This window comes from Stigmatopora argus, chromosome 2 (genome assembly GCF_051989625.1).
Source record: "Stigmatopora argus isolate UIUO_Sarg chromosome 2, RoL_Sarg_1.0, whole genome shotgun sequence".
NCBI lineage: Eukaryota > Metazoa > Chordata > Actinopteri > Syngnathiformes > Syngnathidae > Stigmatopora > Stigmatopora argus.
In genome coordinates, this window is record NC_135388.1 from 15,092,745 (window position 1) to 15,109,107 (window position 16,363).

At 39.9% G+C, this 16,363-nt stretch overlaps 1 long non-coding RNA gene across 2 annotated transcripts; it reads right to left on the reverse strand.

Annotated features, from left to right (window-relative positions):
* Positions 1 to 6,393: 6,393 nt before the first annotated feature.
* Positions 6,394 to 11,486, reverse strand: LOC144069245 (uncharacterized). Of its 2 annotated transcripts, none has more exons than XR_013298428.1 (3): positions 11,336 to 11,486; positions 9,777 to 9,830; positions 6,394 to 7,070 (listed from the first exon to the last, which is right to left on the reverse strand). It is a non-coding gene; the product is annotated as an uncharacterized LOC144069245 (long non-coding RNA). The 2 variants fall into 2 exon arrangements; XR_013298426.1 differs by having other exon boundaries at positions 6,394 to 7,371.
* Positions 11,487 to 16,363: the final 4,877 nt, after the last annotated feature.

A 16,363-nucleotide genomic window follows, 5' to 3' on the forward strand; every position in this document is an offset into this window, starting at 1 on the left:
TTAATGTACTGTAAAACTTTATCCATTAAACAACAAGGGTGTCAAATAGTATTGTTTTATTGAGAGATGCCAGTATCTTATATATATATATATATATATATATATATATATATATATATATATATATATATATATATATATATATACTATATATATATATAACGTGTAACACGCTTATTTATTAATTATTATTAAGTGAATTTCCCGAGTACGGGATGAATAAAATGTAATCTAATCTACACTGAAACTATCAGGAATAATTTAATCAAGGAAATAATTTCAAACATTGGGAGGTCTGCTTCGGTCTTACAGTTCTGAGATTGAAGGTTCAATCCCTAGTGGGTTCCGACCTTTCTGTGAGGAGTTTACATGTTTCTCCAGGTACTCCAGTTTCCTCGTACATCCCCAAAACATGCGTGATTGATTGATTGAACACTCTAAATTGCGCCTTATATGCGTGAGTGCGAATGCGATAGCCCGTTTCATTTTGCCCTGCCCTGGTTGGCCACCAATTCAGCGTGTGACTCCCCATAGTTAGCTGGGATAGGCTCCAGCTGCCCCTGCGACCCATGTGAGGATAAGCGGTACGGAAAATGAATTACGGATTTCAAGATTTCTATTCAATATAACCTTTGACAGAGCGAACCTTTGCCATGTCTAGAAATGTATTATCACTAAAACACACAAGACTAGCTTAGAAAAGAACAGGTTAATAGAACTTAGCACCTTCACCTTTTGTATTCACGCCCCAACTTCACTAAAGTGTACTGTGTCGTGCAGGTACCGCTAGATTTTTACTCATTTCTTCTGCCTGTCAACTGATATCTGTATTAGGAAAAAGAGTCATCCCCTCCTCCTCTTCTGCACCTCACTTTACAGCCTTCGTTCATCCATCTGGCCTCCCCCAGCACCTTCCTCTGCCTTGACTTAACTTTCTTATCCTCTTTCTACCTTTCCACAAACAACTCATTCCTTCCCCCTCAGATCCTCTGCTGCAGCGCCGAGGCACCTGCCCACACATTTTTTACCCTCAGTCCATCTTGTTCTGTTCTATATGAACTCTCTCCCTCTTTTCTCTCGCTCAGTGCTGTCTCTCTTCTCCCTCTCTCTCACTCTGAATATTTCATGATTTGGTGGCGAAGTGCTGAGGTGAGGAGCCTGTCTAGAGCTTGCACAGCACAAATATTTACGCTCTGAACTGGGCTTAGTTGAGTGTCGGGACAAACTGTGTGTGTGTTTGAGGGCGCCTTTGGGTGTGTGTTGCTGTGTGCCATCTATGTAACAGTGATTACATGTGACATTGTTCCCAAAGGGAATAAAAGGACTTTGGTCTCATCGTACATTGCTGACGATACTGATCCAATTGAACCTTTGTATGATGTCTTCTTTTGGAGGATGGATGGATGGGTTGGTAGGTAGGAAGGTTGGTTGGTAGGTAGGTTGAGAGAGAGAGAGAGAAAGAGAGAGAGGGAGAGGGAGAGAGAGAGAGGGAGAGAGAGAGGTGAGGTAGGTCAGAGGATAGGAGTTAAAAGTGGAGGAGAATGCAAACATCAGATAGTCAAATGTATATTCTATTTTGGTTGGCAAAAGTGAAGCTCAATTGCAGGTCTGGAAGAACATCAAAACACAATTACGGGCTGACATGGAAGCGGTGATGCAGAAGAGTGAGGACACGCAAGGAGGAGTGGAGCTCGGCAAAATGAGAAGGACAAGGGAGAGTGAGTGAGAGAGAGAGAGAGAGAGAGGGAGAGAGAGAGGGGCTCTGGGGAAGTTGACAGAGAAGCTCAGAGAAATAATTGTTCTTTATTAATGGTGAAGTGAGAGAAAACAAGCAATCATTTGGAAGCCATGTCTTGGTTTATGTGTGAGTAAAAAGGAGAAAATAGCTTGGGTTAAGTTTATTATAGATTCATCACATTGTAAAGTGGATTTACTTCCATCAGTGCAGGTACCCTTGGTGGCCACTGAATGAATGCTAATGACATAGGTGATCTCCTGGCTGGTTTCATATTCTCACCAAATGCAAGTCCAAATGTGACGAGAGAAAAAAATGACCGATCAATGCTGACTTTGCTTTTGGAGGAAAACTTTCTATACTTTACTATATTTGTCCCAGATGTGTTTCAGATGGTAGACTCTATGTGAAGGTTTTGCGCCCTGGCACCATAATATTAGGACAGCAAGCAAAACAGAACCTCAATAAAAAAAAATCGTGTTTCAGCATAAATACAACTCAATAATGATTACACTTGTAGCTAATGATGTGAAGAAACAAATTTGAGACAGTTCAGTGAGCACTGTTTGCAAGTACAATAGAAAGAGAAAGGTAATTGCTTCATGTTGTACAACATATGACATACAGTGTAACAGCCCGGGGTGAAGGTTGCTTGGGGCTACACCTGTGCCTCTTTTAAGACGGTAAAAATAACGTATGATGAAGCGCGGAGCAATAATATAGTTTTTACTTCTCTCTACCGTCAGTACCCACTCGGAAGCTAGCTTGGAGACCAGTCACACATGAAGTATTTGACAAAAACTGAGAGCTGGTTTCAACAGTAACAACCCGGCGACCAAACGTCCGGGGACCAAACGTCCGGGGAGGGACCAAACGTCCGGGGAGGGAACAAACATAAGCCCCATGTTGATGCACGGACAATAATTCATGCATTTGTCACATTGTTATGTATATGATTTATTAACATACCCGAAACTGCTTTCTTGGTTCTGCAGCAACCGGCCAAGTCAACTTGTATGGATGTGGTTTTCTGCCTCTGAGCCAATGTTCGAGGAGTCTTGCAGTAGGTCACCACGAAGAATTAATCCCCTGAGCTGCCATTTTCGGGGTTTTATCACACCAAATGGACTTTCAAGTTGTTTCTGATATTATTGTGAAGCATCATTCAACTTGTTAAATTTTGCCATCATTATCTGATCACCCTATAGCAGGGGTGTCAAACCGGTCCTCAAAGGGCCGCAGTGGGTGCAGGTTTTCATTCCAACTCAACAAGAGGATACCTTTTGCAAGTGTTATCAGTTCATTAAAGTCAGGTGCTACTTATTTTAGAAGACACCTGATTGGTTAAAATGTCGGCACTGGATTGGTTGGAACAAAGACCAGGACCCACTGCGGCCCTTGGCGGAATCGGTTTGAGACCCCTGCCCTGTAGGGACACCCCCAACATGGTCTGCTATTTTCCCATTGGCCCAGTTAGTTGTGATTCAGGGCTATAAAAAATATATGGTTCTTGACCAAAAATGAATCTCATATTAATAATAAGGCAATTTTTAACATAAGAGAAAAATACTTTGTTCTTTTCCACTGCATCACTAATAAGGTTACATTTTATTTGGCTGAAATAAATTTTGATTGTGAAAGGCAAAGCTTCTCATTTGGGTCAGTGACTCTCGAGTACTATAGAATTCAAACAGCAGTTTCTCATATTTGAGAGTGACTGACTTAAGAATTTCCATTAAGCACAATAATAAGTTATGGTATGGTATGTGGCTTAAATTAACTTTTTAATTGAGTACAATAGATATGGAACAAATCAGTCATCCATTCATTTTCTGCAAGGCTTATTCTCACTAGAAGCAGAAGTTGAACATTAAAGGACACTCAATGTAGATCGACCTGTTCCACTCCTTCTCAACATTTGTCTTACTATATTTACTTTAACACCTTGTTTGTACAACCAGGCTTTTCTCAGCCACATGTACTGAAAATCTGAAGTTTCAAACCTAGATTCTCTGACCACTATGGCAGATGTGCTAACCACTTCTTTTCAGTGCTGCCGATGCATCAACTAATGAGATAGAAATGGTGTTCTTGTATCTGAATACAGGCTTTATATAAAGTTTAAATTCTAAATCTTTCATTCCTCTCATGGTCAGAGGACATATTTGGTATTCAACTTGTTATCGACAGAGAAACGGCAAGGTGACACATCAGCCCTCCAGAGGACCTCATATAAAGAGTGATCTTCCCTTTCTGTGTCCCACTGAGCTTATTGCCTTTGTTCTTAAGCCCTGTGAGGCTTTGAGTCGATGTGCCACCAGATCTGAACACCTGTTGTTTGAACATTGATCCGGGTAGCAGGAAGTGAAGGCAAGATTTGTGGTTAAAGAGTTTGACTGACGCTGTGTCCAAATTGCCCAGTTGGATGTTAAATTCTTTCTGTGATTATGGGATATGAAAGGCTCCGTGCCCTTGAAAAGTTGAAACACATCCTAATCTTTCACAGACCTTATAGGGAACTACTGTATATATTGACTCCTAGATGTCCAGGACTAACAACTGTGATTTGCACAGTGTAGAGCCAATGTAGATTAGATTATACATTCTATCCTCTCATGATCTGTGTTCACTGGCCAAATTCTTGATTAAAATCATGTGTTTCAGGCAATCTCTGCAACTTTCTGGATGTTGCCTTTATATTTCACAGCAGGCCTGTTTATTGGCCAAAACCACAAGGTAGACTTGTATATTCTGAAAAGCTCCCCTGGCAGCTTTGTTTCTCTTTGTGCGCTCTCTCTCTCTTTCCAAGCACTGTGTTGTGATGAGGATTAAGCTGCAGCCTCGGTTTGATAAAGAAGAGTCAGTGAGACCTGTGTATCTATTCTCTGGGGGAGAGCTTTAAAAGGTGGCAGCGGGATCCTGCCCTCTCGTTGACCACATAGACAGCCGACGCAGCATTTCACAGCGAGCTCCCACCTACACTAAAGGACTCAAGCAGTTCAATATTGCACATCTTAAAATAGAGCGATTTTTGGCCAGTTCATGGTTTCAATTGGTAATTGTTTCAGTCCACTATCCATCTATGTCCTACTGTCTACTTTTTAAAAGATCTCATACATGCTCAGACGGCACCCTGAGCCAATCCAAATATATGTGGGAAGGATAAGCCACAGACTTAACACTTTGCCAGGGCATCCCAGGATGCCAGTTTGTTTCCTGAGTACTGCCAATGAGCTTTTGAAATGTTTCAAATCCCAGACAGCAGAGGGTGAACAGTCCCATACAGACTAGCACTCCACTTCACGATGTAAAAAAAATAAAATCCTCCTGTGTAGAGTTTGCATGTTCTCCCTGGGCTTGCGTGGGTTTTCTCCGGGTACTCTGGTTTCCTCCCACATCACAAAAATATGCATGGTAGGCTGATTGAAAACTATAAATTGCCCCTAGTTATGAGTGTGAGCATGTACGGTTGTCCGTGTCCTCGTACCCTGCGGTTGGCTGGCCACTCACCAATTCAGAGTGTCCCCCGCCTGGTGCCTGAAGTCAGCTGGGATAGACTCCAGCACCCCCACAACCGTTCTGAGGATAAGCGGTTCAGAAAATGAATGACTATATGCCAATGTGGATCATTCTGCTGACTTCGGTGCAGGCACCACAGATTCAGTTCTGTGAATATATTCTAATGTTTACTACCCCGAAAAAACACTATGGATTGATAATGAACATTTGCATTTATGTTGTTGCAATGATGCTCCAAGATACGTTTTGGCCCATTGGGACAAACAAAACACTAATGCTTCAATGGGAATTTTAATCAATTTACTGCCGCTCTTGTTCTATTTTAATTTTCAGTGGAGGGGAAATGCTACACGCTTTTAACTTCATATATAGTTCGTGTTGGTTCAATTCCCAAATGCTGTCCCCCTACTGAAAATGGGTGGGTTATGTCAGCATATCTGACATAAATACAAACAAGTAATAAAGGAGACTCGCTGAAGTGACCACAGATTTATAAAGAGTAAAAACAAAGCGATATACAATATTTTACTTTCCTGTAAACATGTCAACTATCTATTTTCTTGATAAAATCCAATTATTGTTTCCCCTTGCAACAGGTGAAATGTTTGTAAAAGATAATACATATGGGCTGGTTGAGATTAATTATACACTGCCAAAGTGTGTCACTAAAATCTCCAAGCGCTTTTTGATTATAAATATATTATTCATGATGATAACTGAAGTACTTGTGTAGAACCGTTCATTCATATGCATAATTCATATGAAAGAGCTGCACATAATGAACGTGGCAAATCAGCGGCAACTCTAAAGAAGTGTCTGTTTATGTTTCCACGCCCATTCTTTTGATTACACCAGTGATAGCCCCAAGGTGACCCTTTTAAGATGGTCGGATAAAGTTTCTTGTGTGAAATCAAAACCAAACACATATATTTGTCCATCAAAAAGCCATGTTATTTTGTTCAATTTGTATAATCAACAAAGTATTCAGAAAGGAAACATTTACAGGAAAAAAGTCTAGAGAACAAGCAAACTAAAAGAGATATAGTAATCTCTAAAAAGATATATATATTTTTAAATTGAGTACCAGTGTATCACAAGAAAAAAAAATCTCAGAATGCAGGACTGTTACTATTCAGTAGAGAGCCATTGAAAGGCTCTGCTACATTATTCCCAACACACAAATATATGGCAGGTAGCATAATGGATTGAAAATTCTGTTTTGGTTTTGCTCATGAGACATACTCGTGACACTGGACATTTTTATCTGTCTGCATGATGTGTGAAAACAAACACCTAGAAACAAAAATCATTTTTAATGTTTTTTTTCTTTTCAAAAGAAAGCTTTTATCCAAGTGTAACTTTATTTACCATATTGCTAGTATTCTAGCTATCAAGAAAATACTGTCATGTGTAGGATGTTTTCATGAAATTACTATTTTTTAAATCCCAAAAGAACACTTGAATTTTTAAAACATTTTTGAAGCACTCTAGGTCGCACATTAAGAATAGAAAAAACTTAAATACAAAACCATAGCATCGACATTAACCAAACAATTATGAAAATACTGATTTACTTGGGATCCTGTCAAATGGTCATTTTTATCACAAGGTGATAAAACGATGATTAATCAGGTGCAATCAATACAAGAACTTGATCCAGGCCATCTGCAATTACAAGCCAATGGGTTACAGTTCCAATTTAATTTTTCAAATGACTTGCTTATGAGTATAATAAAATACAGATCAAGATCTTCACCCTATACTTTCCTCCGTCAAATTTACATGTTACAGGGAATGCCTGCAGTCACCCGTGTGCCTGAGAAAAAGAAAAAAAAGAAAATAAACATACAGGAAATGATATACTGTACTGTATGTAATTGAGAACACTAATACAAATGTTTAAGGGGGAGGGCTCAGTTGCAGTGCATCAGCTATATACACAAGAGTGACAGGGATTTATATAGTAAACATATAAATGTATCTGAAACCCTCGCGTGTAAACACATATAGAGGGGAGTTTGGTGTATTTATAAAATTCCGACTGCACACTCCTCTGTTTCCAGTCATAGGAAACCATCTTCCCTGTTCCTCAGCCTCTTCTCCTCTGGGTGCACGGCCTGAAAATGTATGTTATGGGTCTTGAGTGCTGAGTGCACTTGTGAGTTTCACAAGAACATCAAAACACAATCAAGTTGCGCCGATCCCTGAGGTTCCAAGCCGGGAGTCGGCACTTAGGAAATTTCAGAGGGGATTGAGAGAGGATAGAAAGAAGTTGGAGATATTAAGGCAAAAATTAGAAAAAGGTGCAGTTTCAAAATACTGTGTATGAATGAATAATGATGTGCATAATGCATTTTTTTTCGAATACCTCAGACTTTAAAGTCAAATGCTTGATTTTTGTCTCCATTTTAAGGTAACCTGCTACTCACTATAGCTCATTTTGTCAAACAACCACATTTTACACCAATCTCATACTTAACATTCATTCATTCATCTTCTGAAGGGTCGTGGGGGGTGCTGGAGCCTCAATCGGTGATCAGCCAACCGCAGGGCACAAGAGGGACAACCATTCCCGCTCACATTCATACCTAGGGTCAATTTAGAGCATTCAACTAGCCTACCGACGCATGTTTTTGGAATGTGGGAGAAAACTAAAGTACCCAGAGAAAACCCATGCAAGCCTGAGGAGAACATACAAACTCCACACAGTGTCGACTGAAATGTGAGGTCGACGTGCTAACCACTAGCCCGCCGGGCCACATACTTAACATTCATTAATTAATTTGGAACACTGCTTATCCTTCGGGGTCGCAGGGTGCTAGAGCCTATCCCAGAATGGAACTTGGAACTGTTTATAAAATTATCCTCTTCTTAACAAAGGCCTAAATTCCAGCTCAAGAAAAACAGCCACAAAAGAACGAAACTCTCATCACCTTGGCGTCATTGTAGGACATGTATTCTTTTATTTGCATAATTTTGAATAATGCCTAGAAAGTTTAATTGTGTCAATGAAATGTGATATTGTGGAGATATTTTTTCTCTCCTTCAAGCTGTCTATCTGTTTTGAATCTTTCCCCTACAAGCCCAGACATACGATGAATGGTACTCGGACATTTCGTCGTAAGACGTTTGGTCCCTCCCCGGACGTTTAGTCCCCGGACGTTTGGTCGACCGGACGTTTGACAGAACGGACATTTGGTAGAACGAACGTTTGGTAGACCGAACTTTTGGTAGAACAGACGTTTGGTAGAACGGACGTTTGGTCGCCGGGTTGTTACTGTTGAAACCAGCTCTCAAAATTATAATCATGAGAGAGAGCGAGAGAGTGAGTTTAATATCTAAATCTCTAATATACAAATATCAACAGTAAACTGTCTGTCATAATTTGACAGCGAGCGAACCCGGCGACCAAACGTCTGTTCTACCAAACGTCCGGTCGACCAAACGTCCGGGGACCAAACGTCCGGGGACCAAACATCCGGTCACGATAATGAATTGTGGCAATTATTTGTCATATATTAAATAGCCAATACTTGTCTGAAATTGTTGACAGCAATCGTAAGCAGTTTAAAAAAATCTTGTTGTTTTTTGGTTTTTGTTTTGTTTTTAAGATTCAATTCACATGTGGTACATAAAAATGTGGTCACCCCTTGCGTGTTATCCATATTCTGCTCTTAGTTTTGCTAGTAGAAATGAAAAATTGGCCAGCGTAAAATACTCGCCACTGAACAAGTCGGAAGAAGGGACGGCCAATAGTTGGCAGGAATGCACCTATGAGCTCCAGTCCAATGGATAAAATTCTAAGGAAAGCTAGGCTCAATATTGGCCCAGCAGTATCAGAATGAGCATCACAGAGCTGATTTCACCATCGCAAGAAATATACTCTTCAATCATGTTTCTACAATCCTTAATGTCGACTTGATTATGCAAGAGCCAGCAGACATGCTGGCGAATTGTGAACAGAAATGTATCCTCCAAGTAAACTTTCTTTTCAGATGACTTTTCTCACATCACATCACCACTTCAATTTGAGGCTATGCCTTAAATTGACTAAGCTAATGAGCATCTGCATGTGTACTATATAAACTTTTAGCATGATATATTTAAAAAAAGAATGACAGTGTGAAGACCGGGCATGAATAATTACGTGCTCTGGGCGCCTTTGGTTGCATGTTTCCTGACTTGAGAAATGTCCATGCTTGTCATTAGACAGTGAACTATGGGAAAGTGATGTCTTAGTAAAGCTGCAGCGCAAAGACTCAAGACATTAATAGGAAAGGAAAAGTCAGGCAGCATCACTGTCAGCCTCTGTGCAAGGGCCCACAAGATCAGAGAGTCTGCCTGAGCCAGACAGGAAAGGTAGGGTTGGTAGAGAGATACAGACAGAAGAAGGAAAATGAGAAAAAGTTAGCCAGTGACAAGGAGACAGAGGGAAAAGCACAGACGGGGTCTTGGAGGAAGGGAAAGCAAACATTGACAGGGAGGGAGGATAAATAGAAGACATGTTCCTTCTGCCACTTGCCTTTGCTGACTTCAGATTATGCGCTTCATTGGCCACGTGTCACCTTGTGTATGTCTGGTGAAAAAACATAGGAACAGCCAGCCATTGAATGATTATGGCCGAGCACATTGACAATTGAGTCACACAAAACTTTCTGTAAGATTCAGGGTTGGAAAAAAAGAAAAAAAAAACTAAAAATGGGCAACTTTAAGGTTGCCTTACTGCTCTGCTCCATTTACATGATCAATGAGGCATACACTTTTACGGTAATGGAAAGACAATGTAGTGAAAAGGAAGACAGGAGAATTTGAAAGGAATTGTGTGTTAGGGTTAACATGGAGATCAGAGTTTGGAAGTCCAGTCAGTCACGTGAAATAGACCTAATGTCATGTGAATGAAAACTTCCCTTGATAGAGAGAAATAAGGAGATTCGCCAGAACTCTCATACATCCAATCATTTGTCATTTCCCATAACATGTTCATTTACATCTATGCCATCCTTTTTTAGCATGACTGGATGTAGTTCCACGCGGCACCTAAAGTAATAATAATAAACATATAAAAGAGGCAATTGGCAGGAAAAAAGCAAGCCAGTTGAAGGTGTTATTATTACGATCAAATCCAGTAAAAATTCTATGTATTGAAATCCCAACAATACTTGTGTAGCATTCAGTTGTCTAACCAGAATCTTGATACGCTCAACATCTGTAGTAGCTAGATTATCTCGGCAAAGGAAAGGCGCTCACGGATATAGATTTAGACAGATTTGTGAACAATATTTGATAGAAGAAGGCCTTTAGTTTCTATAGAAGTATTTCTAGACCTGCGAGTTCAGTTCATGAAAGAGATGTGTATGGGTCAAATTGTTGCATTGGTATTTTTGTTGAATGATGAAGGAGCATCCAAACACTTTAGTCTTTCTTTGATGTTCGAGAGTCTTTTGAGTTCATTTTGTTGCTGTCATCATCTGTTACATCAATGAAGATTAATGAGCCCATGCCAGTAGAAACCATGCAACTACAAGCCATGAAATTATCTCCACTGGCTTTCACAGATGAGATTACATGTTTGGCCGTAAGCAGGTCATTACTTCCTTGAAACATTCAATTACTTTGTTGTTAAATCTTTGCTGACATGAATATTGGTCTCATTATTCCATAAAACCAAGTTCCAAACTTTTTCAAACAGTGATTTTTGCCAAAATTCCAGTCTGGCCTTCCAGAATGGTTTGCATCTTCTCATATAGCAACTGTACTTTGGTCAACGTTCAGGACACTCCTAAACTTCTGGTGGTGATCGTTAATGTCATTAACAATTAATGAAGAAAATTCTTTACAACTATCAAAATGTCATCTTTCTTTTTCGTTCTCTCTTGTCTCTACAATTGCTCATCTTTTTGTTACGATCGTGCCGAGACGTCATGGCGCGATCGGAGGGATTTGGACCCAGTAGCGGGGAAGCAGGAGGAGGCGAGACGAACTGAGCTCATGACAGTAACTTTAATGACTCAAAAGCTTTACAAAATAACAAGGACTTGTACATCCCAAAACGAAACAAAATCGGAGCAGGGAGAACTGTACCTTTGCGGCGATGTATGCAGTGTCACGCAGGACGATCCGACAATGACTAACCACTTCCGTGGTGCTTAAATACACACATCAGGAAGTAATCAAGGATCACTTGCAGCTGCTCTAACCTAACGGCAAGCCAGGAGGGACAAACGAGCCGCTCCTGACACTTTTTTGGAATCCACGCTGGTTGTGATGCTAAATTGTATAGTTTTCAAAGTCAAAAATGCGAACTGACTGTTAATTGTACAAGCAGTTATTATTTAGGTTTTGGATTCAATTCCTTCATAAACAACAGGAAATATCTGAAATGTTGATCTCAAAATAGAGAATTCATCTCTTCATTTTCACTATACTACGCTAAAAATAAATCAACTTGCCTTAATGAAAAATAATTTTGAAAGGTTCATGCATTCCATGAATATGCAATCAAAAGTCCAAACATGCAAGTTACAAAATATTAATATTTTTTTCTTCTATTACTGTGGCCAATTTAATTCGTTAATAACTGATTACACTGTGTATATTGAAATGAAAAAAAAAGCTTATTAAAGGAAAATATTGGTCATTTCATCCATTCAATTATGAATTACATCTCTCCCCAACATTTTACTTTAAACTGAAAGTTTGACTACGTAAAAGTGTCTCTTTTGACCCCCACAACCCTATTTTCACTTTGGGTTTAGAATCTATTATTCATTCTTTCCCCTTACAGCAGTATAGTGCCCAGTCCAAGAGTGTTTGATGTCTGAAAGTATCACATAAATGAAATGAAAGGTGAAGCTAGAGAATTCAATCTGTGGGCATCTATTTTGGGGTGAATATGACATTTGGGGGCAACATCTACATGAATGAAGTGTTACAAACAATTCCTCATGAGGTCCAAAACAAAGTTCAGCTGGAAGAAAGGTAAAGGGTTGAAATAATGTAAAAGGAATCAGCAATACAGACACACTTAATCAACTAGTGGATTTTCCATTTTTAAAATATGTATTTGATATCATTAGGGGTGGCCTTTGGTTCTAAAGAGTCATTATTAAGATGGAGATGGTCACAATTCAAGCTCCAAGCTTCCGCACTTACAGAGAAAATGACATGAAATGTGAACTTTTGCCTTTCCAACTATAGAATTTTTATAATAAAATCTTATTATTTCAAATTGAAGGTAAGTGGCCAAGCAAAGCCTGCCAGACATTCATTTTTTTATTGGCTGGGTAGTTTCTGGGAAAAAAAAGAAAGTGGCACTATATACGGAACTGCTTATAAAGGGATACAGTCCGAAATGTCAAATTTCAGTGCAGTTGAAACTGAACTTGAGAGACTGAAATCATCAAACAGCCTTAACTAATGGTTTGGTGTGTTGTTTTTATCTTCTCACCTCAAAATCTAACACCATGAGCAACTCGAGAGAGAGCACCAACTGTTTTGAGCACTAGTACAAAGCAAACTGTAGTGTTGTACTTGACAAAGTGCGCTCTTAGATTTATGTAGTACCTCAACTGTTTGCAGAGATAGAGATAGATAGAGAGAGAGAGGGAGGGAGAGAGAGAGAGAGAAAGAGAGAGAGAGAGAGAGAGAGAGAGAGAGAGAGGAAAGAGAGAGAGAGAGAGAGAGAGAGAGAGAGAGAGAGAGAGAGAGAGAGAGAGAGAGAGAGAGAACATTCATAAAAACTGCATGAGAAGACAAAGCGCACTCTGTTCAGATTGAAGGTAGGACAGATTACCTCTGGCCAGGCTTTCATCCATCTTTGGAGGAAAGAAATTTGATTGGAAAAAAATAAATAAAACTAAGCTATACCGTACTGCTGCAAAAATAAATAAATAAAATTGGCCCATTTGTTTTTGTGTCACATTTAAGTATAGGCCATGATTTTACTGAAATGAAATGCAAAGTAGGGCAGAGCAGAGAATGAGGAAAAGTAGCCATGAATTATGCTAAGTAAGAATGCAGGTTTACACTTTAAACCACTCCATACAGTGTTGATATTGTAGGCAACATTTTGGTGGTAAGAGGGCTTATTTTTATTTTTTCGTTCATTCGTTCATCCTCACACAGGTGGCAGGGGGTACTTGGATTGGTGGCCAGTCAATCGCAGGGCACAAGAAGACAGACAACCATTCACGTTCACACTCATACCATGGGGTAATTTTGAGTGTTGAACAACCCTACGGTGCATGTTAATGGGGAACCAGAGTACCCTGAGAAAACCCACACCAGCAAGGAGAGAACATTTCAGGAAAGTGGGAACCCACCTAGGATTGAACCATTGATCTCAGAACTATGACAGTGTCAGTAACGCACATCGTCCAAATGGCCAGCAACGCATGTAAGATGTCACGAAAATGGATGATACGGAATAAATTCTTTGTTCATGCGCCTGTGTGTTATCAACTCTGAAGGTTTGTCTTTTCACTTCCGTGAACTTGAAGTTGCATCAGTCCTCTCCATTAATTTTCCTCAGGCGTTGCCTGACAGTGCTGACAATGATGGTACCTGATGTCTCAATAATAAAACAGAGGAGAAATGTTGACTTCCGCGGGAAGAAAAAAACAGCGTTCAATACCGTGCTAAAACTAAAAGCTTGTTGCGCGGCACCAAAAAAAGATGCAAAATTCTCAGATGTATAGCAAGCCACAGAGTCACAATCCTAATTCATTGACCGTCGAGCTTGAGGTGCCAGTCTAATGGTTCCCTTGTGGTCTTTCATTTAAAAAGATGACATATATTGCTACAGCGGACATCTTTTGGGCAATTAATAAGGCCTAATGAATAATTCTGGACTCTGCTTTAACAGACAGAAATCAAATGTGGTGTGACTTGAGTCCTATCTTTATTGATTCTTTGCTGTTTCTCTCCTTGGAGGTTCACCATGTAACAATCAATCAAGTGAGGCAAGCCCTGTCTCTCACATCTACTGATGGAATATTGGCAATTTACGACATTTGAAAAGAATGATGGGTGCCCCGAAATGTTGTAAATCTATGAGGCTACTTGTTAACTGCCCAGCACATCCATTGACTCAAATGCTTTGACTCAAACATTACTCACCCGCTGGAAAAGTGTTGGATTGACAGATAAATAACAAAGAATCGAAAATGTATTGCTTCGGGAAAAGTATTCGCTGTAAACCTAAATTCAAGTTTGTCCGACAAGTTTCTGTCATTAACTACGGTTATGCTATATTTGTATTTTAATTCTACCAAGTGACATGGGGCCAGATAGTGTTGTGGGAGTCAAATGCAGAAGAAAAAATGAACAAATGTACTTGTTGGAATTTGACTTTTATGGACTTCAGTGTAACTCCAGCACAGCCATCATCGGGCAATATCACACATTCTATTTTGATGTTTTCGTCCATTTATGTCATTGTTTACACAGGTTAGTTGCCAGAAGGCAATATAAAAAAAATACACTTAAAAATATGACTCATTTGCAGGGACGACGTAGGAGTAAAACTGGTAGTTCTTAGCAAAGTATAGTTGATCTGTGATAACCTGTGAGGGGGCGTGGTGGACCTGCACATGCTCAGTAGCGCTTCAGAGCACAATTCTATGGGGAGCTGAAATCGACAGAACACCAGCGGACATTGATTCAAAAGTTATTATAAGCTTTACTCATTCAATGTCATCTCAGGTTGAAGTGTATGCGTGGTTGTAGTTAGTAAAAGATTAAATTTTTTGTTCTTTCATTCATTTTCTGAACCGCTTTTCCTCACCAGGGTTGCGGGGGGTGCTGAAGCATATCCCAGATAACTACGGGCCTCTGGCGGGGACCCCCTGAATTGGTTGCCAGACAATCGCAGGGCACAAAGAGAATACAATCATTCACACTCATGCTCATCCCTGCGTGCAATTTAAAGCACTCAACCAGCCTTCTTTGCATGTTTTTGGAATGTGGGAGGAAACCGGGCTACCCAGAGAAAACCCACGCAAGCCTGGGGAGAACATGCAAACTCCACACATTGCTGACCGACCTGGGATTAAACCCTCGTCTCCAGAACTGTGAGGCCGACGCGCTGACCACTCGACCGAGAGGCCGCCTCCATGTTTTTAGTATTCTTTTTCATGTATTGCTATTGAAATGATTTTTTTCAGTTTAAATAGAGGGGATTCATAGAATATTATTGTTGAGTCTTTCATATAAGCAAGTGTATGACAATCATTAAAAAAAGCCTTAGACAGGCTCTGGTTAAAATTAACATTGACACTGGACAACAAAAATAATAATAAATTGGACCACAAAGAATCGATGTTATGCTACTAAGGCGCATGGTTTGGAATGAAGAAAAAATACTTTTGGAAAATAATTTTTAAAATATCATAGATGTTTTAAATGCAGGTCAGCAGAAAGCCTTCACGGCACACCTCTGCCAATGGTCCATTGAGACAATAGAGTCTTCTTTTAAGAAAATAGGAACAGAGTATGCAATTAATTGTACGACATGCACTACACGCATATTTTTGACATGCGGGAGGAAGCCAGAGTCCCTGGAGAAAACTCACGTAAGCACAGTACGAAGTGCACTCTACACTGTAGGCGAGAGCCGAATATGCAATCTTGATTCTAAGATGAAAATGCTGGGGCACCTGGCTATTTTTCTGCGTTGCGGTCACTTTTTTTAAACCTACCAAATTGCTTAATGTTCAAATGGGCATAGATATATTCGCAATATCTCCTTGATTTTTGTTGAAGCAACCAAGGCATTCAATTGCCTCATTTTCATACTGTTTTTAGACATAGCATTTGCCTTTTACCAGAGTAAGAAAGGTTTTCTCTGTTGGTTGCTCAATTTGGCGAGAAGAGGCATAGCACGTAAAACGAGTAGTGGCAAACAGTGTCAAAGCTGTGATTTGCTTGTACTCAAAAATCAAATGTGGCACCTTTTCTAGACAAGTGTGTACCTATTACAATCATGCTCAAGGAATATAATTTGGCATTCTTATCAAAATCAGATAGCATGGCGAATGAGTGGTTAGCACATCTGTCTCAGAGTTCTGGGATCAAAAGTTCCGAGCTTCCTGTGTGGGTTTTCCCTGTCAT